Below are 17,962 nucleotides of genomic sequence, written 5' to 3'. Positions count from 1 at the left end.
TTGACAGTGTCACAAATCCTTAAGAAGGTAGATAGATGTTGATTTGGATCCTCCAATGGTCCTCCCCCAAACGAGCAGTTGTTTTGGACCAATGTAATGAGTTGTGGCTTCAATTCAAAGTTATTTGCATTGCCATTAGGGGTGAGAATGCTGCTTCCACAATGTCTAGCATTTGCAAAGGTATAGGAGGCCAATACTCTCCTCTGCTGTGGGTTATTGTTAACCCCTCCTCCTGGATTAGATGGATCTCCTTCCATCTCGTGATATTCTTCCTCAGATTCTTCCTCTCCAACAATATTTTTTCCTCTTTTAGCTCTTCTCAACCTTCTAAGAGTTCTCTGGTCAGTTTCAGATAAAACAGGAATGGATCTCCCTGTACCTGACATACAAACAAAACACAAGAAACACCTCCAGTAACTCTTCAGTCTATTGCTAGAACGAAGTTTAGTTTAAGCAAAATTTCAAACAGTTAGCGTGTTAGTCAAAGATTAGAGAAATAGAAAATAAAAATGCTAGATCTAGATCACCACCTCACTTAATCATTGTCAATCTAATCAATCCCCGGCAAGTGCACCGGGTCGCATCAAGTAATAATAACTCACGGGAGTGAGGTCGATCCCACAGGGATTGAAGGATTGAGCAATTTTAGTTTAGTGGTTGATTTAGTCAAGCGAATCAAGATTTGGTTGAGAGATTTGTGATTTGCAGAATTTAAATTGCATGAAAAGTAAAGGGAATGGGTAATTTGCATGAAATTAAAGAGAACTGAAACTTAAAGTGCTGAATCTTAAAGGGCAAGAAATTAAATGGCCGAAACTTAGAACGCAAGAAATGTAAATTGCAGAATCTTAGATCGCAAGAAATGTAAATGGATTGAATTGTAAAGGAAATTGGGAATTGGATTTGCAGAAATTAAACAAGGAAAAGTAAAATTCAACACACAAAAGAGTGGAAGATGTCTTGGATTGAATCGGATCTAAAACAGAAATATAAAAGAGCTTGAAAAGCAGTAAACAGAGAAATTGAAAATGGAAATTCAGATCTCAGGACTCAAGAGACTAGATAACCAAGTCAGGGTCAAACTTTTGCTCAAACGTTGGCTCCCCCTTGCACACTCATGGCGCCAACGTCTTCACGATTTTATTTCTACTCTCATATTCATTTACTCTAAAGACCCTCTAAAATATTTGTAATCATATTCAAGATTATATTATCTCTGCAACAAGTAATAATACAACTGCATTTCTATAATTATTACTCATCTTTTAAATTTCTTCACTCTCGTAGTGCTTTGTTTCTTCATATAATGTCATTATATATATATATATATATATATATATATATATATACACAATAAAAATCTCGGCGTTGGTGATTCTATGACTGGCACCCATGTTTTATGCCCGGTGTTGGTGATTCTACGCTCGATGTACACATTTTTTTATGTTCTTTTTGTGTTTTCAGAAAATATTAAAACATCAAATAAATACCGTTTTATGTATTTAAAAAGTTTCAATGAACAATCAAGCAACAAAATACAGCTCAATCATGTTTAATTTACCAAACCTTACTTCTCGGTGTTAGCTCACAAAAATCGATTTCTTCTCAATGACTTCTGGCTCGCTTTGCTTCCTAATATTTGATCAAAAATAACTTTTAAACATATACATCATGACGACTGAGCCTTCATCATAAATTCAAAAAGAGATTCCTCACCTTAAGAAATCGGATATGGTTGTGAAGAGGAGAAAGAAACGAATACTTTAATCGGTTTAAAATCTTTGTTGGAGTTTTAAAACTAAACGACCGAGCCTTAGAAAACTTAAAGCTTTGACTTTTCTCTCTCGTTATTTTTCTTAACAACACGTACGAAGAAAAGAAAGGAAGAGATAGTTGTCGAAATTATGTACGACTAAGAAAAAGGAAGCAGGATGTGGCTGAAAATGAAAAATCATGGGAGTTATAAGGGTGAATCATCAAAATAAATTAATAAAATATCATTATAATAAAATATTATTATTACCATAAAATATTATTATTTATTTTTCTGCATATTCAAAATCAGCTTGTCAAACTAAATCTAACTGCATCACTCAGATTTTGCAAATCCTAAGGTATATAGCTTAAGAAATCCGTTGTTGAAAATCTAGGTTGTTACAAGTTCAACACAGTAAAGAAGTGGGACAAGATTGTTGTGAAGGGTAGAGATCGGGCAGTGGACTACGCCATTAAGAGTGGAGTTTGGGGTATCCATCGTGATCCATCATGGATGGCCATTGGAGTTGGATTTCAAATGGTTGATGGTTGTTTGAGACTTTGGAGAATGAAGAAGATAGAGTTTTCTTTTAGATCCATTTGTGGTCTTCAAGCCCAATCAATTGTAAGGAAGAGCTTTTGGTGTTGCTTTGTTGAAGCTCAATAAAAAAAAATAATGCAGACAAACAAATGTATTAGATCATGACTGATGGATTGGGTCATAAATAATGGGATCCTGGTAGTAATTTTTTTTGAAGTAATAAATAAAAAAAATATATAGAAAATATTATTTTTTAATTAATTGTTATTATTATTATTATTTGTAATTAGAATTTACATTTTAAGTAGGAGTTACGTTGTTTCCACAACCTTGAGGGCAATGTTATCATTAAGGAAAAGGAAATGTAATAAGTAAAAGTGAGCCTAATATTTCTTTCTTTGGAATCTCTTTCTATGAAATTATTCTCTTCCTGTTTCTCTCTAACCTATTTAATTCTTTTCCTAATCTCCTCATATCACCATTAATTCTTTCTATTCCAATATCCTTCCCATAACATGAACTTTTCCTTATTTTAATATCATTCCCCTTACACATATATTAAGATAAATAGTACTACACACATACAATAAATAATATTAGACAGAAACTATTACATGCAAATAATTAGTATTAGTATTTAATATGAAAAACTCTGGAATCGAGTAAAAAACACAAGTCAAACTCCGAAAGAAATCTTTCACTTTTTAAATGACCAAATATAACCTTTACTCTTAGAAACATGATTCTCTGTTATTCCAAAAGTCACCATCTGTCTTTGCATTGCTGATGTGTGCAGTTAAGTGCCAACTTGGCACTTGTTGACACTTAGCTGCACACTGATATGGACATACAATGAATTCAACTCAAATTGGTGTCCTAAGTTTAGCTAAAACACTCAAATTGATCTATTCAGAATTATAAAACCCTAACACCCAAATCTTCATCTTCATCGTATAGTCTTCGTCACCTCTCCTCTTCTCTATTGGTCTTCATATTCTCTCTTTAAACTTTGAACACTTGTTCTTCTACATGAGGCATGATGGGTAGTGGTGATAAAACTTAAGGGAGTTCAAGAAAGAACAACTCTAGTGGGAGAAATTATGGCAACACGAGCATTCAACTACAAGAAAAGCATTGATTACCATTGTATTTACCGTCAAATTTTGTGATGACTGCAACACTAAATTTGTCATCCACGATATGTTGCCATCGGATTTGTATTATTGACCCTAAATCTGATCGTAACATATGTTGCTAAAAAATTTTAGTTGGCACACATGTTACCATCCAATTTATGGTAAAAAAATCCAATAGTAAGGAAATTAAATCAAACATGACATTTTGGTCACACACTCAGCGTTATTGGCGGTTTCTTCCACCGGTAAAGTGAATCCTACATTCAAATTTGCTAACCCTTCCTCCCATTTTTGCAACATCATCAACTTCACTTCTCTCCCCTTTCTCTTTTTCTCTCGCCGTCAGCCCAACTGTTGCCACCATTCGCCGCTGGTTTGCCATCGCCGACTATTTCCCACAACTCTAGTCATTGTCGCAATCGAGGTGCATCTACCGGGAGCTTATTTTTGCTATAGAGGAGCTTGCTTCTCCCCTGTGAGTTACTGCCTCCATGTATTGCCATCGTCACTTGCCCCCAGTGTCCGCTGCCGTTGCGACCATGCAAGAAAGTCATTCGCGCATCCACTATTTCTAAGTGAGTTATTAAGAGTTAAATATCAATTTGGCCCCTGAAATTTAGTTCGATACTATTTTTAATCCTTACAATTTCTTTAGCACCAATTAGAACCCCCAAATTTGCAATAGTGACTATCGGTTGCCCCTGCAATCATCTCTGTCATTAGAATACTGATCTGGCACATTTACTTAACACATTGTTTTTCATGTGGTCTGTTTAGTGCTAAGTGTGCTTGGTAATGATTATATGATGTAGAGAAGATATTAGATCACTCAATCTGGCCCTACAACTAAAATGAATCCCTAGATAAAGTCCCAAAATTTCCAAACTGATTATCCATTGTCGTCTTCCCAGAGATGATTGAGAGTAGTAGTCAAAGTTTTGTTAGGTCAAGTTCACATGGAACCAACCATTTCCATCTGTCTCACCACATCAACCACCTTTACGACCCCCACCGCATTCCTATCCAAACCACCGACCCCTCTTCCCTAAACTATATACCCCAACAACTCCAAACTGGTCACCCTAAACACATGCAATTCATGGTTGCTCGTGATAGCAACAACAACAAAAGGGGGAGGCAGAGTGGCCTTCGGATCTCGCAGTGCCTTGCACCTCTCTTTTTCCCAACTTGGTCGGGGTCGTGGGCCTCGCAAGGGTGGCATTCAAATCCTTATTTCTCTACTCTTCCACTGATGTTTGAAAACCTTCACTCACGATGTCGCATAAAAATGGCACGTTTTGGTCCTTCTCCCCTTCAACACAAAGGCCCACCGCAATTGCAACAACATTAATATCTCTCAAATCGTCAGTGAGCCATGGTACAACAACTTTGTCTCCTCTTCTGCTTCTCTCTCTGTCTGTCTCTATGCACCTCTGCCTTTTTTTCAAAAAAAATCAAATGTTTTATTGTTGTTGTTGTTGATGGTGAAGGGAGTTATAGTGAAGCTTGTACATGGAGAGAAAAACAGTGGTGGTTATAATGGTGGGATGGTTAAGAGTCTTTGATGTGTGATGCGGTTTGAAAGGAGAGTTTTAACACCCATCCATAGTTGAACGATGTCGCTTTCATAGGGTTTGGGCACGAAACTAATACAACGTTGTCTTAGATGTGTTTTGTGTGTTAAGTAAATGTGCCGGATCAGCATTCTGGTGACGGAGATGATCACAGGGACAATCGGGAGTTACTATTGCAAATTTGGGGGTTCTAATTGGGGTTAGCAAAATTATAAAGGTTAAATTGAGTATCAAGCCAAATTTCAAGGGTTAAATTGAGATTTAACTCGAGTTGTTAATAATAACTGATTGAGTTGATAAATATTTTTGGTTTGATTTTCCTTAACAATAACTAATTGGTTTAATTTTAACAATTTTTTGTGTTTAATAAAATATTAGAAATTGAACTAGAATAGTTGGAGGAATTAAAATGAGTTAATAGAGTTGATATTGATTGAATAAAAATTAAATTTATTAGTAACAATTCTGAACCCTCTTGGTAGGTGAATTAGGATTTGGACTCTTATTTACTAACCTAATGATTGAAAACTTAACAACTTAACATAATTCAAGATAATAAAACATAAAGGTTTATTATGAGAAATTGTTAGGTACATCAGAAGCTAAAAAAGGTTTGGTTTTTATGTAACTAAATCTAGTAAGGTGACCACTGTTATGGTTAGAATTGATGGATTGAATTGAATTACTTTGTATTTTTAAGACATGGCCAATTGAATTTGAGATTTATTTAGAAATTTAATTAAGTAATTTGATATTGGTTAAGAACGGGTGTGTTATGCCATTATGGGTTGCGTACGGTGATTAAGTATTCAGCCACGCTAGAGAATCCTGAAAGACCATTTTATGGGTGTTATAATTATGAGAAAAATTTATCTATTTGAGTTGATACGAGTTTAGAGGGATGATTTAGTGATTGTGATTCATTTTTTTTTGCGTTATTACTGTTTAGAGTCACTATAATTTCTTTCATTGAGATGATGGACATGTAGAACAATAAAGTGTGGTTCAAGTTCCACAAGAAATTTTAAACGAGCTCAATTGGAGATTGAGAAATTTAGAGAGTGGTATTAGTACATTGAAGATGATGATGATGGTGATGTTGTGTGTTATAATTGCTATTGGGTTTAGTTTAGCTACTTGTTTGTTTTAAGTTTTTAGTTAATAAGTAGGTAGGTGGGTGTGTTAATGATCATTATGTAATAATTATAATGAAGTAAAGTTTGGTTAATTATCCCTCAACTTTCTATCTCAATAACCTAGAAAAAGGATAATTTGGTAAAAAAAAAATAAAGCTAACAAAGATAGACTTATAAATAGAACAACCTCTAACTAACATTACAATGGTTATTACAACAGTGTTGTTTGTGCAAAAGTACACAATAGAGTCTATTATGCAATAGCATAATGCAAAATAGAAAATATAAGCTAAGCCATAAGTTTATAGTTAGGGCCACACCAATATTCAAAAGCACTTACAAAATACAAGTTTAGTGATGAGCGGATATTTTATACGCTTTTTGCCATCATTTTCATATAGTTTTTAGTATGTTTGTTTAAGTTTTATTAATTTTTCATAGGTTTTAGTGTAAAATTTACATTTTTGGATTCTATTTTGAGTTTGTGTATTTTTATGCAATTTCAGGTATTTTCTGGCTGAAATTGAGGAGCTGGAGCAAAAGTGATTTAGAGGCAGAGAAAGCACTGCAGATGCTGTCAAGATCTGACTTCCTTGCACTTGAAAGAGCTTTTCTGGAGCTATAGAAGTCCAAATAGAGCGTTATCAATGGCTATAGAAAGCTAACATTCAGAGTTTTCCAGAAATGTATAATAGTCCATACTTTGCTTCAAAATTTAAGGCCCAAAACTGGCGTTCAACGCCAGCCACCTGCCTTATTCTAGCGTCCAACGCCCAAAGGAGAAGAGACCAGCGTCCAACACCCAAGAAGGACCCCCTAGCCAGAGTTCAATACCCTAGAGGCCTCCTAGCACGTGGATCTCAATCAAGCTCAGCCCAAACACTCACCAAGTGGGCCCCAGAAGTGGATTTTAGCACTAAAAGACTATTTTACCCTTCCTATGTAATCCTTAGTCATTAGCTTAGTATTTATTTGAGAACTTTTATAGACTCAGAAGGGGACATGTCATATTTTTATTTATCATTGAATTTTCTATCAGTATGAGTTTCTAAACCTCCTAGGTTGAGGGGAGGAGCTCTGCTGAGTTTTATGGATTAATAAAATACTACTGTTCTATTTCAATATGTGTTTGATTCTTCTATTCTAAGATGTATATCTGTTCTTCATCATTATGAATGCGTTGAACAGGCACAAGGTTATCTCATTCTACATGGGTTCAGAGTGAGTCTTTCATTGGACAATGATGAACCACTAGCTAGATCATACATCCCTGAGACGGCTAATTCATGACTTCGTTGGGGTCTTCTCGAGACATCAGTTCAGCCGAGGTACGAGGAGATTAGAGTTTTCGTGGTAGAGGCTAGAACCAAAGGTGCAGCATTCTCTGATCCGGAAGATTCGACCTTATCTGTGGCATTTTGAGTAGGATCAATGAGAAGAATGAACTACAGGAGCTTCACCCTCAATCAGATCTGGAGGAGTATTGACAATCCCTTAAGAAGAAATCATTCACAGTTGGAATAGACAGTAAGAACGGAGTAATCCAGAAGAACAAAGCATCTCCAAGCCTTAACCATCTTCATATCATTGCATTCACCATCAAGTGAGTAACATTTTATTTATTTTCTTTTCATGCGAATTAAACAAACAAACAGCTCTTCTATCCACCTATCTAAGATCTACAAGATAACCATACCTTGCTTCAAATCACAATCCTCGTGGGATTGATCCTGACTCACTCAGGTATTACTTGGACGACCCAGTGCACTTGCTGGTTCAGCTGTACAGAGTGTGGGAATCTGTTCACCAAGTTTTTGGTGCCGTTGCCGAGGATTGTTCGAGTTTGGACAACTGACGGATTATCTTGTTGCTTAGATTGGGTAATTTCCTTTTCTTTATAGGTTTAGTTTTATTTTATCTGAGTCTTTTATTTTCTTTTTCTTTTTTCGAAAAAATCCAAAAAAATTTTCAAAAACCTTTTCTTTTCTTCATTTAATCTTTGTTTTTTTTGTTTGAGACTTTTGTTTGTGTTCTTATTGAATTTTCGAATTTCTTGAGTCTTTTTCTAAAAAGTTTTCAAAAATAGTGTCTTTTGTTTGAATCTTATGTCAATCTTTAAGTTTGGTGTCTTCTTGTGTCTTTTCCTTTAAAATTTTTGAAAATTGTGTCTTTTGTTTTCAAAATTTTTAAGTTTGGTGTCCTTTGCATGTTTTTGTTTTCTGTGAATTCTTTGAGTTTTGTTCTTGATGTTCTTCTTGATCTTCAAAGTGTTCTTGTTTTGATCTTAAAATTTTTAAGTTTGGGGTCTCTTTGTGTTTTTCTTTAAAATTTTTGCATATTAGTGTCCTTAGATCTAAAAAGTTTAAGTTTGGTGTCTTTTTGTTATTTTTCTCTTTCTTCATTAAATTCAAAAATAAAAAAAAAATAAAATATCTTTTCTTATCTTTATCTCAATTTTCGAAAATTACAGCCAATTTTTCAAAATTTAATTTCAAAATCATTATCTTATCTTATCTTAGTTTTAAATTTCAAATTACTATCTTATCTTTTAATCTTTCTTTAAAATTCAAAAATCTTATCTTATCTTATTTCAAATTCAAAATTTAAAATTCAATTTCAAAATTTAAAATTTAAAATTTCAAAATCAAATCTTTTTAAAAAATCAAATTTCAAATCTTATCTTTTTCAAATCTTTTTCAAATCTTTTCAAATTCTTATCTTATCTTTTCTAATTTCAAATTTCAAATTCAAATATTTTTTAAATCTTTTCAATTTCTATCTTATCTTCTCTAATTTTAAATTTTAATTTCAAATATTTTCTAATCTTCTATCTTATTTTAATTTTAAATCTTTCTTAATTAGTTACTTGTTTTCTGTTTCTTCTTTTTCAAAACTTTCTAACTAATTCTTCTCTCTTCTAATTTTCGAAAATATCTTCTCTCTTTCTCACTCTTCTTTTTCAAAAATTCATTATTTGATTTTCAAATCTTTTTAGTTAATTAGTTTTATTTTTGAATTTAATTAATAAATAAAAATAAAAAAATATTTTCTCTTTTTACTTCTAATTTTCGAATGTCTATCCCTCTCTTTTCAAATTCTTCTTCTCTCTTCTCTATCTTCATTCTTCTTTTCTTTCTTCTTCACATCTCACAGGGAGTCCTCTGTTCTTGAACATAGAGCTCCCATTTTTCTTCTTTCTTGTCTTCTTTTTTTCTTGTTTATGACCAGGAACAGAGATAAAGAACCTTTCTTTAATCCTGACCTTAAACCTGAGAAAACTCTAAAGAGGCGTTTACAACAAGCTAAAGCACAACACTTCGGAAGAAACCTGTAAGACCCAGAACTTTTAAAAAAGGACTATCATGAGCTAATTTTAAATACAGTATTTTTGTAGCTTTAATTCCAGAAATTCTTTATTAAAGATGATTAAAGCAAGTTTCGATTAATTGAATTTGAAATAACTTAAGATTATTATCCGATTTTACAATTATTGAATTATTTTCTATATTTAAATTATAAAGTTGGTAGTTACGAAATAATAAGAATTTTATATGATTTGGACTAAATAATTATTATTTTAGAATATTAATACTGCTATTTTGGAAAATAAAGAAATTAATTATATTATTTCTAATTATTGGATTTGAACATTTTATTGAAAATAATTTGTAAAAGTGATGAAATAGTACTTTTATACATTATTATTGTTGGATTAAAATTTATTTCTAATTACTATACTATCCCTACTTTTATTTGAAATTACAAAACTAACCTTATTACCCTAATTTTGTTAAAATTACCAAATTGCCCCTTACCCTAATTTTGGCATACCCTTCCCCTCTATTCTCCCTTCACGCTGCGCAGCATCAAACCCCCCTCTTCACTGTCTTTGCTGTGCAGCCCTATCCTAAACACACACAGACGGTTCCCTGAACCAAAGGAAAAAGAAGAACGGAAAAAGAAAGAAAGGGAGACCGAGCCAAAAAGAGGGAAGGAGAGGGAGAAGGGCTTGGCACCGCCGGCTAGGTACTGCCGCCGTCCAGCTCAACGCCACCATTCCATCCTGCCCGCACCGTCTTGTCACGCCTTGAGGGCTGGCACGCAAGGGAAGAGGGAAGAGAGAGTGCCACCGCGCCTTCGTTGCCATCGCGTCCACGCCGGTTGTCGCCGTTACTGCTTCCGTGTCTTCCAACGGTGTTGCTATCGCTGCCGTGAATCGCGACCAGAGGGGGAGCGAAAGACCAGGAGAGAGGGGTGTCGTGCTCTCCTACAGTCAAGCCAGCCTTGCTGCCTCCGTTGCTAGGGGTTGCCTCCGTCACTGTCGCCGGTGAGAGGGAGAGAGCAGTGCAGGAGGAACAGAACGCGATGGAGGAGAGGAAACTTGTCACCATCGGTCTATGGCTGCCACTGCTAGGTTTTGTCACGAAGCCATGACCGTGGCTGAGCTGCCGCCACTACCTCTGTTGCTGCTGGGGAGAAAGAGACCGAAACGGGTAAGTAGGAGGAGGGGTTTCTGCCACCGTTGGAACTCCATTGCTGTTGTTGTCTTGGCCGCCGTGCTTTGGCTGCCGAGAGCAGTATTTTGGCCACCAGAACCCCTGTCTTTCTTGGTAAGAATTTTGTTTCCGAAACCCCTTAAAGTCAGTGCTCTGTTATACTCCGTTAGAGATTCTGAGATGTTGGTTACACAGGGTTGAGTTCCGATATTTGTACGTCGAAACTAAGGCCGTTATTGAGCCACTGGAACTTATGGCCACTGTTCTGAGCTGCTGCACTGTTATTGCTGCCGTTCTGGTCATCGAGTATAGCACGGTTGTTGCCGAAGCAACCGCTGGGGCTGTCGCTGCTTGAGTCAGCCGTTCTTTCTTAGTTTCGATAAGCGTTTTCGTTTCGAAAGCCCTTTAGTTACTGTTCTGTTATCTTACGCTGAGGTTTTACGATGTTAATTGCTATAATATTAAGTTTTGATTGTTATATATCGCGATTAGTAATGCTGTGGTTACCGCGAAAGTGGCTTGGAGCTGAGGTTGCGGTTGTTGGCGATTTCGGGATGGGAGAGAAGGTTTGCTGTGATGCGTTTGGGTTATGGTTTTGCGTTTTGAGGTAGGGGCCTTTTTCTGAAAACTATGTTTTATATGTTGGAATTATTACATATGGATACTGATGTGAGATAATGTATATTTGGTGACTGTATCAGTCTTATGTATTGTTTGGTTGTCTTGAATGATTATGAATGTTTGTTTGACTGGATTGTTATGCGGCTTTGTGAAACGGAATATTTTTGAAGTTGATTCTTTTAAAGCTTTGAGATCGAGTTTAATCCGTTGGGAATTGATTTGAGTTGAGTTGATTTTTTTTGATAATGTGAAAAGTAGAATACACTTTCGGATTCAGCCTGGTTTGCTTTAATTGATTTGGTTTTGATAAATGAATTGTTGCTGAACTGTTTCTTTAAAGTTTTGGAAATGAGTTTAATCGGTTGATAATGATTTGATTTTGAAACGGTTTCCTTGAGATATGAAAATGAGGTGACTGTTGGATTTAGCTTGCTCTTGAACTGATTTTGGATTTGGACCGTTGAAAAGGATTGTGGAACGGTTCAGTTGGGACCCGAACCGGGTGGCAAAGTCCAAGTTTTAGGGGAGGTGCTGCCGAAATTTCTGTAAAAATCCTAGACTTTGTTTGAAAAGTTATTTGGAAAGGTTTGGATTTGAGAAATTGTATTATTTGATTTATTAAGAAAATATTTATGTTTTCGAGCGTAATTTATTTAAGGAAACTATATGTCTTGAGTTCGATTTATTTAGAAATGGATTATTTTACCACTTGAACCACTGAAGGAAAGAATTATGTTCTAATATTGATTTTAATATAAAAAGGACTTTTGCTCTTGGTTGGACTTAAAGATTTTGTTCAGAGGAGCTTTTAGTGATTTTAAAGAAAATTGGACTTTTGATTGAACAATTATGTTTGAGACATTATGGAAGAGGTTAGAGAATTGGTTTCAAGAAGAAATCTGAAAGTGGTTTGATTCAAATGGACTGGTTCCGTTTTAAGTGAATTGACTTTGGATTGGGTTGGAACTTGTGATTTTGTATGACTCGATTTCATAATAAGTTCAGTTTTTATTTACTTGAACCAAGAATCTATGATTTTAAGAGTTCAATGAGTTTTTAAGGAATTGATATAGGTTGTCCTTCCCTAAAGACTTGAGACTCTGCCGAGGGACTTTTGTTATAAAATTCCGTTGTTGGATGGATGATTTTGAATATTTCAAAATAAATCTTTGAAATTGTGATGGTTTTGGAAGTTTTGGAAAGAGGATGCCGAGTGTGGCTTTGTTTTTAAAAAGGAAACTTACTTCGAGTAAGAGTGGCTTTGGAGCCTGAGATGATTTGAGGAATGAGAACTTTAAAGCCAAGGCTGAAAAGAGTTGAAACTTGATTTCAAAGTGAAGTGAATTGAGAAAAAGTGATTTATGGCATTGAATAATGATTTTATGAATTTGATGATGTTGGATGGTGGAAGTGCTATTTTGTCATGGGCGGAATGGCTGTGTATGATAATGAATTATGGCTAATTGCGGAATATATTATGGCTGGATGGCTGACTATGAGTCATGAATTTAAGTTGGATGGCTGAAATGAATGTTGATTTATGGCTGAGAATAAATGCATATATACTGAGTTATTGATATTGTGATTTTGCACTTCCAACTATCTGAGATACGAGTTTCCCTGGGTAGAAGCAGTGGCTAGCCACCACGTGCTCCAGGTTGAGACTTGATACTCTGTTGACCGTATGTCGTAAGTGTGGCCGGATCATGTGAAAGTTTCGGATGAGCTCGCCCCTGTGAATATACACCAGTGAGGGTGTTAGATGTGAATTATGATTATCTCTTGTGAGTAACTCGAGTTGGGGATGTACGACAGAGGGACAGTCCAATGGTTAGCTACCAGGACTTGTCGGGTTGGCATTATAACCGACAGATGATATCATCAGTCACTAGGACAAGCATGCATCATATGCATCTATGTGACATTATTTGGGTGTGCATGTTGTACTTGGTTTGCCTTTGTGATTACTTGTGATTAACTGCTAATTGTTCTACTTGCAGTAACTGTTTGTTTGTGCTTGAACTTTCCTATTTTTGTTTGCGACTGAGAATCTATTGGACTTTGGTGATTGGCTGTTGTTGAGTTGTTTAGGCCTAGAGCTATGGTTGATCATGAGCTGGGCCGAAGGCCATGTCTAGTTGATATTTCTGTTTCGGAAACGTATGAAAGGCTAATTTGGTTCAGCATAAATAAACCTTTTGAAAGGATTTTGAACTTTATTTTACATGAACAGTTTTCTCTTTCAGAAAAGATTTTAGATTTTTCTTGACAGTAAACCTTTGCTTTTGAAAAGATACATAAGGCGGTTATTAATCACAGAAATGATTTTATCTCGCGTATCCTATTATAATAATTCTCAAAAACCCTCTACTGAGAACCCTTTCAAGGATGATGTTCTCACCCCCTAAAAATTTCCCCTTTCAGGATATGGACGCAGACGTCACGAAGAGTTTATCTAGTTGTTGTCGTAATGTTTTGTATTGCTTTAGTTATTGCTTATTTCTCCCTCGCCTTTATCGTTATACAAGCTGTAAGAGGGATATGAATTGTATTGGTTAATGCTTGTAAAATTATACATACATACATATATATATATGTATATACTCTTTGTGAGTTTCTGTAAGTTGTATTGTACGTATGAATGTACGTTACATAACAAAAGTATTTTGGAGCGGTATTGCATTTTAAAGTTTTAAACAGGCTCATATTTTTAGTGTTAAATAGTATAAGAGACGTCGTAATATCCGAGCTATCAGAGTAGCGTAGCCGGAAGCGTGACTTTTGATAGCTAGGGTGTTACAAAACCTCTCAGAAAATTTTGAACAAGAAGCTGAAGACATGGTAGACAAAGCTAATAATGGAGGAGATGCAAGAAAGGTTCTTGGTGACTACACCATACTTACTGTAAGAACCGCGAATTAATTAACTGATTAATTAACATAAAATAATAATAAATCAATTGCCCGGAATAGGTTCAAAATTTTAGAATGTTAATTAGAAAAAAATAAATAAGATTTTTGGACTCAGTAGATTTTTCTGAGTTGGAAAATGATGAGCGGATAATTTATACGCTTTTTGGCATTGTTTTCAGTATGTTTTTAGTAGAATCTAGTTACTTTTAGGGATGTTTTCATTAGTTTTTATGTTAAATTCACATTTCTGGACTTTACTATGAGTTTGTGTGTTTTTCTGTGATTTCAGGTATTTTTTTGCTGAAATTGAGGGACTTGAGCAAAAATCAGATTCAGAGGTTGAAGAATGACTGCTGATGCTGTTGGATTCTAACCTCCTTGCACTCAAAATGAATTTTCTGGAGCTACAGAACTCAAAATGGCGCGCTTTCAATAGCGTTAGAAAGTAGACATCCAGGGCTTTCCAGCAATATATAATAGTCCATACTTTGGCCGAGTTTAGATGACGCAAATGGGCGTTGAACGCCAGTTCTACGCTGCTGTCTGGAGTTAAACGCCAGAAACACGTCACAAACCAGAGTTGAACGCCAGAAACATGTTACAACCTGGCGTTCAACTCCAGAAAGAGCCTCTGCACGTGCAACATTCAAGCTCAGCCCAAGCACACACCAAGTGGGCCCCGGAAGTGGATTTATGCATCAATTACTTACTTTTGTAAACCCTAGTAACTAGTTTAGTATAAATAGGACTTTTTACTATTGTATTTGACATCCTGGATTGTATTTTTGATCCTGTGATCTCGTTTTGGGGGCTGGCCATTCGGCCATGCCTGGACCTTTCACTTATGTATTTTCATACGGTAGAGTTTCTGCACTCCATAGATTAAGGTGTGGAGCTCTGCTGTTCCTCAAAGATTAATGCAAAGTACTACTGTTTTTCTATTCAATTCAACTTATTCCATTCTAGGATATTCATTCGCACTTCAACATGAATGTGATGAACGTGACAATCATCATCATTCCCTATGAACGCGTGCCTGACAACCACTTCCGTTCTACCTTAGATTGAATGAGTATCTCTTGGATCTCTTAATCAGAATCTTCGTGGTATAAGCTAGATTGATGGCGGCATTCATGAGAGTCCGGAAAGTCTAAACCTTGTCTGTGGTATTCCGAGTAGGACTCTGGGATTGAATGACTGTGACGAACTTCAAACTCGCGATTGCTGGGCGTAGTGACAGACACAAAAGCAGGGTGAATCCTATTCCAGCATGATCGAGAACCTCAGATGATTAGCCGTGCTGTGACATAGCAGTTGGACCATTTTCACAAGAGGATGGGACGCAGCCATTGACAACGGTGATGCCTCCAGACGATTAGCCATGCAGTGACAACGCATCGGACCATTTTCCAGAGAGGATCAAAAGTAGCCATTGACAATGGTGATGTCCTTACATAAAGCCAGCCATGGAAAGGAGTAAGAATGATTGGATGAAGACAGCAGGAAAGCAAAGGTTCAGAGGAACGAAAGCATCTCTATGCGCTTATCTGAAATTCTCACCAATGATTTACATAAGTATTTCTATCCTTATTTTATACAATTTCGTGCACCAAGTTTTTGGCGCCGTTGCCGGGGATTGTTCGAGTTTGGACAACTGACGGTTCATCCTGTTGCTCAGATTAGGTAATTTTCTTTTTGTTTTCTTTTCAAAAAATTTTCAAAAACCTTTCAAAAATTTCTCATCTGTTTTCGAAAAAAAAAAATATATATATATATAAATCTTTTCAAAAATATATTTTTCTTCAGAATTTTTAAGAATGAATTCTAGTGTTTCATGAAACATGTTGAAGCCTGGCTGGCTGTAAAGCCATGTGTAAATTCTTTTAGACTGAGGCCTCCACATGTCAGGGAATTGCTTATATCTTCTAAAGCTTGGCTGGCTATTAAGCCATGCCTAACCCTCAGATTGGAGCTTTAGACTAAGAATTGAAGATTCCTGGAATTCATATTAAAAATTTCTGGAATCCTTATTTTTTTCTTTTTCACATTAATTTTCAAAAAATCCAAAAAAATCAAAAAATCATAAAAAGAAAAAATATTTCATGTTTCTTGTTTGAGTCTTGAGTCAAATTGTAAGTTTGGTGTCAATTGCATATTCATTTTGCATTTTTCGAAAATTCATGCATTCGTAGTATTCTTCATGATCTTCAAGTTGTTCTTGGTAAGTCTTCTTGTTTGATCTTGATGTTTTCTTGTTTTGCATCTTTTCTTGTTTTACATGTGCATTTTTGCATCCATAGAGTCTAAACATGAAAGATTTCTAAGTTTGGTGTCTTGCATGTTTTCTTTGCATAAAAAATTTTCAAAAATAAGTTCTTGATGTTCATCATGATCTTCATAGTGTTCTTGGTGTTCATCTTGACATTCATAGCATTCTTGCATGCATTCATTGCTTTGATCCAAAATTTTCATGCATTGCATCATTTTCATGTTTTTCTCTCTCATCATTAAAAAGTCAAAAATCAAAAGAATATCTTTCCCTTTTTCTTCTCATCAAATTCGAAAATTTGAATTGACTTTTTCAAAATTTTTAAAATCTAGTTGTTTCTTATGAGTCAAATCAAATTTTCAATTTGAAAATCTTATCTTTTTCAAAATCTTTTTCAAAAATAAATTCTTTTTCATTTTTTTCTTATTTATTTTCGAAAATTTTTAAAAATATTTTTCAAAAATTTTTTTCTTCATTCTATCTCATAATTTTCGAAAATATCATCAACAATTAATGTTTTGATTCAAAAATTTCAAGTTTGTTACTTACTTGTTAAGAAAGATTCAAACTTTAAGTTCTAGAATCATATTTTGTGATTTCTTGTGAATCAAGTCATTAATTGTGATTCTAAAAATCAAATCTTTTTCAAAAATTAATTTCAATCATATCTTTTCAAAAATATCTCCTTATCTTATCTTTTTCAAAAATTTGATTTTAAAATATCTTTTCTAACTTCTTATCTTCTTATCTTTTCAAAATTGATTTTCAAATTTGTTTCAACTAACTAACTAACTTTTTGTTTGTTTCTTATCTTTTTCAAAACCACCTAACTAACTCTCTCTCTCTAATTTTCGAAAATATCTTCCCTCTTTTTCAAAATTTCTTTTTAATTAACTAATTATTTTAATTGTTGATTTTAATTTTGAAAATTACTAACCTTTTTCAAAAACTAATTTCGAAAATCACTAACTCTTTTTCAAAAATTATTTTCGAAAATCCTCTTTCTCTCTCATCTCCTTCTATTCATTTATTCATCTACTAACACTTCATCTCACCAAAAATCCGAACCCTCTCTCTCTGAGTTCAGATTTCCTCTTCTTCTTTTTTTCTACTCACATAAAGGAACCTCTATGCTTGGGCAAAAAGGATCTCTATTATTATTATTTTTCTGTTCCTTCTTTTTCATATGAGCAGGAGCAAGGACAAGAATATTCTTGTTGAAGCAGATCCAGAACCTGAAAGGACTCTGAAGAGAAAATTAAAAGAAGCTAAATTACAATAAGCCAGCAAGCACCTTTCAGAAATTTTCAAACAGGAAGAGGAGATGGCAGCCGAAAATAATAATAATGCAAGGAGGATGCTTGGTGACTTTACTGCACCTAATTCCAATTTACATGGAAGAAGCATCTCCATCCCCACCATTGGAGCAAACAATTTTGAGCTGAAACCTCAATTAGTTTCTCTGATGCAGCAGAACTGCAAGTTTCATGGACTTCCATCTGAAGATCCTTTTTAGTTCTTA

Source organism: Arachis ipaensis, chromosome B09 (genome assembly GCF_000816755.2).
Source record: "Arachis ipaensis cultivar K30076 chromosome B09, Araip1.1, whole genome shotgun sequence".
NCBI lineage: Eukaryota > Viridiplantae > Streptophyta > Magnoliopsida > Fabales > Fabaceae > Arachis > Arachis ipaensis.
The sequence above is the reverse complement of the archived record's forward strand: the minus strand, read 5'-3'. Positions refer to the sequence as shown.